Source organism: Calonectris borealis, chromosome 16 (genome assembly GCF_964195595.1).
Source record: "Calonectris borealis chromosome 16, bCalBor7.hap1.2, whole genome shotgun sequence".
Classification (NCBI taxonomy): domain Eukaryota; kingdom Metazoa; phylum Chordata; class Aves; order Procellariiformes; family Procellariidae; genus Calonectris; species Calonectris borealis.
The window spans coordinates 19,151,191-19,162,781 of record NC_134327.1 but is presented as its reverse complement, the minus strand read 5'-3'; positions in this window follow the sequence as shown (position 1 = coordinate 19,162,781).

Below are 11,591 nucleotides of genomic sequence, written 5' to 3'. Positions count from 1 at the left end.
ATAAATAAAAATAGACCTGGATCCCACAGGAAAACACCTCCCTTTATGTGCAGCGCAGCCGAGCAAAGACCATTTTGCTTGGCCAACAGGGCACAGGTCAGTGCTGGGTTCTGGGAACACGCTGCCCGGTGAGGAGCTGTGTCTCTAAGTAGGGGCAAGACCTACTTGCTTGGCCCCTTGTCATGGCCTGACGTGGCCTCCTTGCTCTCCTTGCTCCCTTGATGCTCTCTGAACACAGAGCAACTTCTCTCCACCCTGTGATCCAGATCCACGTGGGTCTTAGTAGTGACTCCAGCTGTCAGAGAGGAGTGATGGTGGCCCTGCCAGCCCATCCTTTCCATACTTCTGTAGTTAATAACATGGAAAAGTGGTGCTTTGTCTCCTGTGGACGTGGTGTACTAGGGAACAGTGGCCTGCTGCCATCCCTCAGGTGTGGTGACCTGTCCAACCACTCCGCTCAGTGCTGCATCCTCCGTCCTGGCAGCCCTCGGGGACAGGCAGGCAAGGCAGCGCTGTCCGCAACAGTGGCCAGAGCCCTACGGCCAGGACCTGCTGCCAAGCGCAATGGCTCCGCGCTCCCCCAGGGCTTCATCTGCCTTCCCCAGCATGATGAAAAGATTTCAAGTGATTTTCCCTCAGCCCTTCTGCAGTGAGACTGGAGAGCACCAGCTGCCAGCAGAGCGGGTCTGCAGGGGCAAAGCCTGCACAGGCTCTGCCGTGCCCTTGGTGCCGCAGCACTGGTCTGCCACCCCTTATCCAAGCATGGCGTTTTACTCGGTGCTTTACAACCCTCACAAGCCTCGTTAACCTCTCAAATTTTGCTTCCTAAGCAAACCTTGGCCTCTACAATTCCCAGCCCTCCTCTTGTCCTTCCAACCCCAACCAGGGCTCTTCCACCCACCCAGGCTCCTGCCAGAGGGGCTGTAGGACTAGGGCAGGATGAGCTTTTCCCACTCATGACCGTGTCAGCCGAGTGTGTAGGGGGTTTAGCAGCTCCAGCCACTCTCATCCTTGCAAAACGGTGAGAAATGTGCTATTCTTCAAAATGCCAAGTGTATTTTTACAAGCCTTGGGGGCATTTATTACATCAGAGTTAATCACCATGTCATTCATTCATTTGTTCATTTATTCCTTCATCCAATCTATCTATCTCCCTGTTCATCTTTATTAGGGCACAATTCACTGGTTAAACACATGCTCCCTGTATGCGCGGGATACCCATCACCCGTGTGGGGCGCAGGGGCATGGGGAGGCAGGGGCTCGGTTTGGCAGAGCCTGGGGAGCGGGGAGGCAGCTTTCCACATTGGCCGCACGGGGGAACATCAGGAAACCATTAATCGATGGGCTGGCCCACGCCGTGTTTTCCTAAGGAAGAGCCGAAGACGGGGAACGGCTGGGGTCAGCGGGGCACCATCTGGAGAAACCCGTCAGCTCCCTCCTGCTGGGGTTTTCCCACCTCGGCAGCGATGGAGAGGATGAGGCAAAAGAGAAGAGCTGTCCCCACCAGCCCCCCAGGGATGGAGGGACCCTGCTGCACCCCATGACCTGCATCCGCGCTGCGTTGGCCCCAAGGCATGGCTGCAATGTTGAGCCAGGAGGTTTGCTGGTGGCACAGGGGCTGTGGCACAAAAAGAGCCGTGCTGGTCCCCCTGTGACTCGGGCTCAGTATCGCTGTGCCTTCTTCCAGGCTTTCACTGCTCAGCCGCCACCACAACCTCATCCCCTCCCATTTCATCCTCTGCCATTCATGTCCCTAGCCCACAAGGCACAGGACCCGGCAGGATTGCTTTTTCAGAGAGATGCTATGTCTCTGTTAAGTCAATGACAGGCTGTGAGCCTCTGCGCGGGGCAGGATCAGGCCCTCACTGCTGAGCTGCCAGCCAGCCAGTTGACGTGGATCCTGTATTTACACGTGGGACTCAAATAAATGGCCGATGTTTTCATCTCGGACAAGATGCCCTACCCCAAAAGCTTGGAGAACGGGCCTCTCCACTGTCAAAATAAACACCACCCGTCACTTTCCCTTCGGCGCACCCAAGTGATGGGAAATTGTTGGCTTTTGCTTATTGGGAGGAGCAGGGAGAGGTGGCACTCCCAGAAGATGGCTGGTGCTGGAGGAGTTCAGAGGAGGCACTGCCGGTTGGAGAGCCGGCAGCGGCCAGCCCGGGCACCCGCAGCCACCGGCTGACCCCTGGGTTTGTCGCAGCGGCGACCACAGTCACGGGGAGAGAGGGGATGGAGACGGGGCAGAGCAGACCCAGCTCAGCACATCCAAGGGGTCCGGAGATGCCTGGGTCAGGTCCCTCCCCAGCACCAGCATCCCCGCAGAGACCTCTGAAGCAGCAGTGTAAAGCCAGGTGCTGCGTCCTGCCTGTCCGCTGCCTGTGCCCTGCCTGACAGATGACAACGGGAGCAAACCTTCTCCAGTGCTTGCAGCTCTGGGGCTGTGCGATGGGTCACTAACCCGACCTCGTGGCCATTTGAGGCTTTTGGTATGTGATGACCCTTAAGTGTCCCTCCCCAGTGCTGCTAGCCACCCACGCTGTGATGGGGCCCAGCTGGGACGGGGTTGGTGCCCTGGGAGCCCTCGGTGTTATCCACACCATGACAGTGAGGGTTTGCTTGTCTATCAGGAAGCCCAGCAGAGCCTGGCAGGCTCTGGCTCATGCCTTGAGCCAGAAATTGGGGTGGCTTTGGCCAGCCCACCCATCCGGAGCCTCACACTGTCCCTTTCCCTGCAAAGCCGGACAGTGCCTGGAGCTGGGAGAGAGGCAGGGTGGCCGAAGGGGGCCCGTGGGGTGGCTGGGCAGTGCTGTCCCCATCACCAGCAAGGCTCAGCTGTTCCTCCTGCCCCGCCTGGGTCCAAGCCGCACAGCAGCAGCCGTGGGTGCTTGTCCCCACCTCCATCCCCATCCCTCGCTCCAGCGCTCAGCTCCTCGCCTTCAAGAGCGATCCCTTTCCAGCAACCTGCCAGCTCACATGGGGAAATTCCCGGTCTCATCCGTTATGCAAAATTAGATCTCAGGGAGCGCCTGTTGAAATTGCAGAGCCTTCGTCTGCTCCGGGCGCTTTCAGACTTTTCCCTGGCATCCAGCGGGACGGCCATAAATCTCCGCTACTGCCTCCGAGTCGAACATTTCCTCCGAGCCCCATTATTAATTTTCTGAAAGATCCCATAAACCCCCAGATGGAAAAATACGGAGATATTTGCACATGTGCTGTAAAACACATTGCCCATCTATTTCAAATGGATGTGGCAATATATAAAACATACTTAGGGCATGAGCCAGGTTTCACGGTATTTAAACAAGGCGGCATGATGTAATTGGAATTTACAGTATAGGAGCAGATTGAAGCTAGGACTTGGTTGCATACCATATATCTTCGATCTCCTGAAGATTTGGCCTGTTTTATAATGCCAAATGCCTTTTGTACTTGTCACCTATATTTTAAGTGGATGAACAGCTCCTTTCGTGAAATATAACAGTTGGAAAACATATATTTTTTCCATCTGAATTTCACAGCCTCTCTGGAGAGGAGAAATCTGCCCTGTCCCCCTGCAAACAGTGCGTGTTCCCAGGGATGCAGGTGTCTCAGAGCTTCGCTTCCCTCATCCCCCTGCCCGGACGGCTGCTGTCCCTGGGCAGAACAGTGCCACCGCCTCTCCTGCTCCATGGCCTCGTGCCCACCTAAGGCTCTGCGCTGTGGGGTGGGGGTGAGGACCTGCTGCCCACAGCCACTGTTCCCTGGCGCAGGAGAGGGTGGTGAGCCCCCAGTGCTGCTCCCTGATGCTGGGAAGAGCAGCTGACGCTCCAGGCACTGCTCGCAGGAGTGTGGGCAGGAGGTGCTCCGGGCAGAGAGCAGCTCCTGGAAGAGGTGTCACCATCAGGTCCCCAAAAAAGGTGCTCTGGCAAAGCCTGTCAGATGTGCCCCCACCTCCCTGCAGCCCCTTGAAGCCAACGTTGGGGGGAGTAGGGGGCGATGGGAGGGTGATGGGAGACCCAGGGATGCCCAGAGGCCACCAACAACACGGCTGTCCCCAAGTTGTCCCCATTGCCAGTGCAAGCACCCCTCTGCCACGCCTCTGTCCCCCTCCCCAGGACAGGGTGGGCAGATGGGCACAGCAAAGCTGGGGATTTCTCAGCTCCGGCAGCCCAGTTCCTCCCAGCAAGGTCCTGGTTTCTCATCCCCTCCCCACGCTGCTCAGATCCGCCACGGTGCTTGCTGCTGTAGGGGATCTCCGTGGAGGGGAGAGGCCCCAGGGGGCTGCAGCCGAGCCGGTCCCCGCCTGCTGTGCCCCCTCCCTGCCTCACCCGTGCCCTTCCCACGGCATCTGCCCGGCCCGGGAGGACCCGTCAGCACAGATTGGGGTCTGTGCACCGGCGTGGGAAGATGGTGCGGCCCCGTGGTTAGGGCAGGGAGGTGTGCCCTGTCCGAGGGACAGGTGTCCCCCCACGGCCTGGAAACCTCCCGGGGCTCCCTCGGCTGAAGGGAAAGGCAAAAAAGGAAAAGGCAAAAGATACCAAAGCATAAAAATTGAAATTTTGCTCATAGATGAGCTGGTGGCTCCATCCAAGCCAGTCCCAAGGGTGGGCTGTGGGCGCAGGGCTGATGGCACCCCGGTCCCCAGCCCGCGAGTGCCAGGGTGCTGTGGGGACTCTGGGGTGGCTGTGGGCACTCAGAGGGGTGCTGGGGAGCCCACCTGCAAGCCTGGGGCTGCGAGCAGGTGTCAGGAGCCGGACCCCCCCATGCCTGCGAGCTTCAGGCAGGTCTGGTGGACCTGGTCTGGCCAAACTCACTGGCCCTCTCTCCACGCTACTCTGAGCATCCAGGGGGTTCGGTTAAGGAATTTTTGAAAAATGAATAAATCAAGTAATTCCCTTCCGGCAGAAGGAAAAGCCCTCCAAAAAATGTCAGTTAGAAATAATCCAAGTGATTTGTTTGGAAAATTTTGAAGCGCAGGTCCTCCTGAGAGCCAGGATGACCTCTCGGCCTCACTCTCCAGAGCCAGGAACCGAGAGCCAAGACCCCGGCTCCAGGGCAGGAAGCCTAGAAACTCTCATAGCCACAGCTCAAGCTGGACCCCAATGGAGCTGCAGGCCACCTGCGGCTGAGCCAGGACCCGGACCCCAGGAGCCCACCTGGAGCCAGAGCTGAGCCTCCCCAGGGCTCTCCGGGCGCGGGGGTCCAGCCTCCCGCAGGCTGGGCTGGATGCTAAGGAGGGGGCCCGTCACCTGGCTCAGTTCAGGCACACTGGCTTTTTCAGAGGGTGAAACCAGTTCGATTGGGAATTTTCTAACTAGCCTTAGCTCTTGACCATCAAGGATGATGCTGGCTACAGTTGGATGAGACAGGAGGGCTGGTGTGTGCTAGCTGCTGGTGTGGAAACCAGGTTATTTCTCCTTGGCAACCCCTGCACATGCCATGCCAGTGGCAGTCCCTGAGGTGCCGTCCCACAGGACATTTTCCTGCTCCACAACTCCAGACAATTCCTGCTCATGAATGAGCTGAACTGCTCTGCAGAATTGTATTAGCAACAATCTGTTAGCTGGACAGTACTTGTGGTTTCTCTAGACCTCAAGAGACCTCCTCTATCATTTTCCGAAGGGCTCTTACTGCCAGACAGAAGGTCTCTGAGGGTTTCTCGTGAGGTTCAAGTGTGTACAGCACAGTGAAAACTCCTCAACAAGGTTGTGTGTGTGTGCACTTCTAGACCTCGGACCTCTTGGAGACCTGGCTATCAGATGTTGAGCATCAGCTCTTTGAAAGCCTTTCTGTCATCGCCACGAGGGAGGCTAAATAGGCAGGCACCTGGTACCACTCCCCATGCTTGAGAGTTTGGCCTTCACCAGGCTAAAGGATCAGCCTCACCTACTGCTGAGTTTTTGGCATTCGGCTAACTCTCATGGGATGTGTCCTGCAGAGGTGTTGGCATGAGCAGGTTGGCACCACGTGCTGAGCGCCATGTTAGAAGTGCTGGTGGAAGTGCTTGGTTCCTCGGTTGCTCTGGGGCCAGTGGCAGGTTTCTGGCGTGGGTTAAATGACGTAGAGCCGTGTTCTGCCATCCTAACTGCCTCCTAATGGCACGTTTCTCTGAGACGAGCTCTCCCAGGCTTGTTGCTAGTCATCCACAGGATGAGCTTTTCTTGCACTACCCCCGTGGTGCTATTTGTTGGGTACCTTTACAGATGTAAGACGAGAAGAAAGCAGATGGTTTAAGCCCCGTGGCTTTACCTAAGGAGTCTACAAAACCCCACAGGGAAGGGGTGACATTGCCAGAGGCTGGGAGCATTCAAACCCAGGCAAAGCAGCTCTGACAAATGGCTGGAGCTGGAGGTGATGGCCCAGGAGGGGATAGTGTAGATAATGGGAGACAGGCACCGCGCTAGTGATTTTCTGCCTGAAGAGATTGCAGATGGAGCAGCTTTAGGACATCAGAGGTACGTGAGGCCTTTGTCTATATGGCACACGGTGGGCACCGACGCTGCAGGGCCGACTGGCACAGAACAGATCTTCAGCAGGAATCAAGAAACATGACAGAGAAACCACATTTCTGTATCCCCGGATCTTCCTTTCACATTCTCACTACTCTCTTCCATCTTTTCTTACTCATGTCTCTCGCCTTTGACCTCTCCCCTCCTCCCATCAAACTTTCTCTTTTCCCAAGTTTCTTGCTGTTTGGCAAGACGTTCTCCCATTCCCGTCAGGGATGATAAATCACCTCTTCGGATGAGCGTCATCAACATACCAGACTCATCCTTCTTTTGACCTCCTCGGCTCTGAGCCACTTCTAGGAGGTAAGAACTGGACCCAATTACGCTGGAGAGGAGATCACCAGCTGACCCGGTGAAACAGGAACTGATCCGTTCCCTCTTTTTTCTCCAGTCACAAGTCCTGCCCTCGCCAGTCCTGCATGTTCAGTGGAGACTGCACATCTCTCCAGCCATCATGCTGTGCATCCAGCTGGGGCACCTCATGCTATAGAGATGGCCATGTACACGTGCCCCTCTCTTTCTCTTGATCTCCCTTACCTTGCTCCCCCCTTTCCCTCCCCTAACACACATCTGCTCACACAGTTCCAGAGAATTCGTTTCATCTCACCATTGAGCCGTTTATTTCTTTCCAGAGAGTTAAAAGCCTGTCTCCCTTGATTTAGTGAGTCAAGAGTGGCTGGGAGGGAGGGGGGAGAAGAAAAGAATGAAAGAAAGAAATAAAATAATGAAAAAAAAGGTCTTGGGAACATCTGGAGTTGCTCTTAAGCAAGACGCAATATTCTCGGCCAGATGTTGAGTGACTGGCTTCTACTTGGGAAACGTCAACATGTCAGATGTCAAAAACCCACCCGACACCACCTTCCCTTCCCCTCTTTGCCGCCTCCTTGCCCCACTTTGGTTGTGCGACCCGCAGCATCCCCCTGGGGTGGCACCAAGAGGAAGGGGCGGTTTGTCTGGGACCTTGCTGGGAGTCACCGGGAGGCATCAACAGGCCGAGCTTGTCACTTGGAAACAAGCGGTTCACCAAGCAGAGGGATATGGAGAGGCTGGGTGAGCCTGTGGCGGTGCTGCCTGCGATGGATGAGGCAGAGCCAGGCAACTGAGGAGGCATCTGCAAGCAGTTTCAAAGAGCCGGGAATAGGGCTGCAGCGGGACAGTCTGGGTGGTGAAGCCATCTGAGAGCTCTGGCAGCAACGCTTTCCCAGCAAGGCAAAGAAAAGACCTTTCTCAATCCCTGGGTGAACTCAGCTGAGCAGAGAGCTGCCAGCGAGCAGGAAGGGCACAGGCACGCCGGCCGTCTTGGGGCCGCTTCCCCTGAGAAAGCAGCTCTTGGGCAGACCAGTCATACCGAATCAGCGTCGTCAGTGTGAATGGACTATGAGGATTTATACCAGCTCCAGCGCTGTCCGGGCGAGCAGGCAGAGCGCGTCAGTGAAAGCCGGCGTAGCCGAGGGGGTGACATCCATCCTGAGCCAGACACGCTCTGCGACGCCCCGCTGCAGCAGCCAGCGGAAGCCGCTGGAGGTGTCGTCCCTCACGGGCAGGACGCGGCACATCTGTCAGCTGCCTGGACCGGCACCGCGGAGCCCTCTGCTCTTGGGGGGTGCCCCTCTGCGGCGCCCTGGACGCGGTCCATCGCCTCCCGCCCCACGGTGCCCATTTGTCACTGAGCTGGCGCATCCAGCAGTGCCACCCGGGGATGCTTGGGAGTGAAATATTCCTTCTTCCCACCCGTGGTTTATAAATTATGAGCCGTGACGTGAAAAAGCAGAACTGGGAGTTAATCAGAGGAAAATCCCAATAGGCTGCTCGGGAGGAGGACTGACACCCCAGGACAAGGGCAGTGCTGGGTGGCACCCGCCCCGCCAGGCCACGTCCTCCCCCATGCTGGATGTCCTGCAAAGGCTGAGGTCCATCCATTCGAGCCTGACCACCTCTTCGACACATTGGCCTCAGCTCCCAGTGCTGTTACTCCAGGGCCAAGCCATGGTCTCCTCTAACCCGCTGCTCTTCAGCTTCCTACAACTCAGGGCGTGGGCTTGGCTGGTCCAGGGGAGTAACCATGGCCAGAACCATCCACCTCCCTTCATTCACATTGTCCTGAGGATCAATAAGGAAAAGGACCAGTACTGCTGCCAGTCAAACCCAAGCACTTTTAGGGCCTTGTATGTGGCTTTCATCTCCCACGTCTCATTATGGTGGGTACCAGGAACCCAGGGGTTTTGGCCAACCATATGGGTTTTTTGGGAGCTGGAATCTATCCTCATGCCTCAGCGGTGCCCCAGTACCAGGACAAGCTCCCCAGGGCTCATCCAGGGCTTTCCACACATCAGAGGTTACTCTGGGTGCATAAAGCACCACCGATGTCCTCCCACACCACTGAGCTGTGCTAGGTTAAGCAGAGACCTCCCTCCTTCCCCAGCAAGGGTGGGAAATGAAGGGTGGAGAAGTAAGCTGAGCCATCCCTCCCATCGCCAAACCCTGCCTGCATGTGATTACCTCAGCAGGCATTGCGCAGTGTCACAGGGCTGCGATGGCCAGGACTTGCCCACGAGAGGCTCCGAGTCACGCCAGGTGAACCCTCCTGCTCAGAGAGGGGTCCCTTTGGGTGCTGGTCTCCCCACTAGCTGCAGGGTCCCAAAGCCCACTCAGGCCCTCTGTTATTGCCTGCAGAAGCTGAGGAACCACAGCCAGAAGGAGCATCTTCTGCTTCTTCAGGGCAGGGACAGAGACCACATTAGCCAGTATGTGGAGGAAAGACACAGGACCAAGGCGCGTGTCTGGGTCTGCCTGCAGCCTTCCCTGCGCTTCTTTCTTTTTCCTGGATTGAAAAATAATAGCTGAAAGGCATCTGCTGAGAGCCCAGGAGCAACCCAACCTTTCCATCTCCCCATGGTCCAACAGCCTCCTCTCCCCTGGCACAGGCAGTGCTGCAGAAGGACATATGGTCCTCCCATCTCTACTGGTCCCAGCCCTGCATGTCCCAGGACATGAGGACACGAGGAGGTGTCAGCCGTGCCGGTTGCTTAGCGGCAGTCTGCAGCTTGGTCCCCACTGTGACCTGCTGCATTGGCAGGGAAGGTCTGGGGGACAAGGGACTGTCTGTGCTCAGGGGTGACCTTCTCTGGGTGCCCAGAGCCTTCATCCCCACGTGGCATCAAAGCTCTGTGCTCCCTCCTGCTACGAGGGGGGGCGTTTACAGTCCCCAATCCAGGGGGGGTTACCAGGATACAATCTGTACAGAGTCAGAAGCATCTCTGAGCAGCGAATCAAGCTCTGGTCCCCTTTCTGGAGGAGCATCCTTCCCCACACCGCCTGGGGAAGCCCCTGACCCTCTACCCCTCCACAAGGATGGGATTAGCGGGACCCAACCCCACATCGTGTGGGGGTCCCTCTCACTTGGAGCAAGCCGCCCTCCAGAGATGGACGTGGGGTGGAGTGGGGTGAAAGTGCCGAGCGCAGACACCGGACAAGCCGGACCCTCCATGAGACCCCCACGGGGCGTCCCCACTCCCGCAGGGGGCAGGGTACCCAGTGGGAGTGGGGGGCCAGAGCATGGGCATCCCGGGGCAGGGGTGGTGGGGCTCAGGTGGCCATGGTGGGGGTGTGGGGCCGGGGGCGGCCATGGTAATGACAACCAGGTGAGCGGGCGGTGATAAGCCCCCAGGAATGCGGCGGCGGCAGCTGCCGGCCCGCAGCTCGCTCAGACCTTGGATGGGCCAATTAAGTAAATAGAAAATTTGGAGCGCGGGATCAAAGCCGGAGTGCGCGGGCTTTATTTATTTGGAAAAGGTCAGATTATATTGGCAGATGTGTTAAAGGAGAGAGGAGAAAAAAAAACTTTCAAAAACATTGGCCTTGATTTGAGGTTTCCTGACGGGCGGGCCGGGGTTTTTTTCTTTCTTTTCGGGCCACGGTGGGTAGGAGTGCTGGCAGCGCGTGGGGGGCGGGTGGGAAGGGCACGTCCGGCAGGCTTGCCCACGCTGGGCTTGCTGCCCCTGCCCACCTGCCTCCAGAACCCCTCTGCCAACAGCACCAGCCCCAGAAACGGGGGTCCCTCTGGCTCAGAGCCTGTGCCCCATCATGTCTCGCTGGCCGCGTCCTCTGCAGCTGGCCTCTGCGCTGCGGTCCCCTGGTTGGCTGGGGAGCTGGTCTCCGAGGTGGACATGATGGGCTCTGCCCACCGCTTCACTTCCCGGCCCCCACAGCAGCTCCATCAGTGCTGGGCTCGGCACCCCGAGGTGATGCCACCATCCCCCTGGTACCACCCTGGCTGTCACCGGCCATCCTGGGTCACTGTCCCACCACTGCTCTGCTACCTTTTTGGTTTTCCCGGCTTGTGGAGAAAGAAAGCCCACCCAAGCAGTGCCCCTGAGCAGTGGCAGAGGAGTGCCCAGCATCGCCTCGCTCTGCCCGTCCCGCTCGCAGGCTCACTCTCCCGGGGGGCAGGGGCACCTCAGGATCACCTCTCATCGATGAGCCTGGGCACATCCCCGTGCCATTGGCACTGCCAGCAGTGTTCCAGAGCCGATGCCCAGACAGGGGCTGGACTGGGTCCCCTGGCTCCCGCTCCAGATCTCCACCTCCCCACAGGTGCTCAGCCAGCCCCCCTACACTGCAAAGGGGGACAGACATCACCTCCTTTAGCACCCCAAAACCACAGGAGGGTCACGCAAACCTCAGCATCCCTCATCCCCAGGCTTTGCTCCCTTTCCCAGCTGGGGAAAGTGATGGCGGGGGGGGAGGGGGGCGGCGGGAGGGGAGAGAGGGGACACGGCACGGGCGGCAGCATCCAGCACCAAGGTGGGAAGGCAGTTGGAGGGACCTGCGATGGGGGAGAGGAATGTGTTCGCCCGGGCAGGAAATTGTTGGGCTCGGCGAGCGCGGGACCCGCCTGTTAAGAAAACAAGCGGAGGCCGAAAGGCAGCGGGGGCGCAGCGCCCGGCAGGGGGGCAGGAAGGGGGCTCCAGGGGCAGGAATGACGGCTATGTCCCCGCTACGGGCAGGTGTGCCGGACCCGCTGCCGGCCCCGCTGCTGGCCTGTGCCAAAGCTGCAGCTCAGCCGTGGGAGCCCCGTTTCCTCTGTACAGGCAGGCA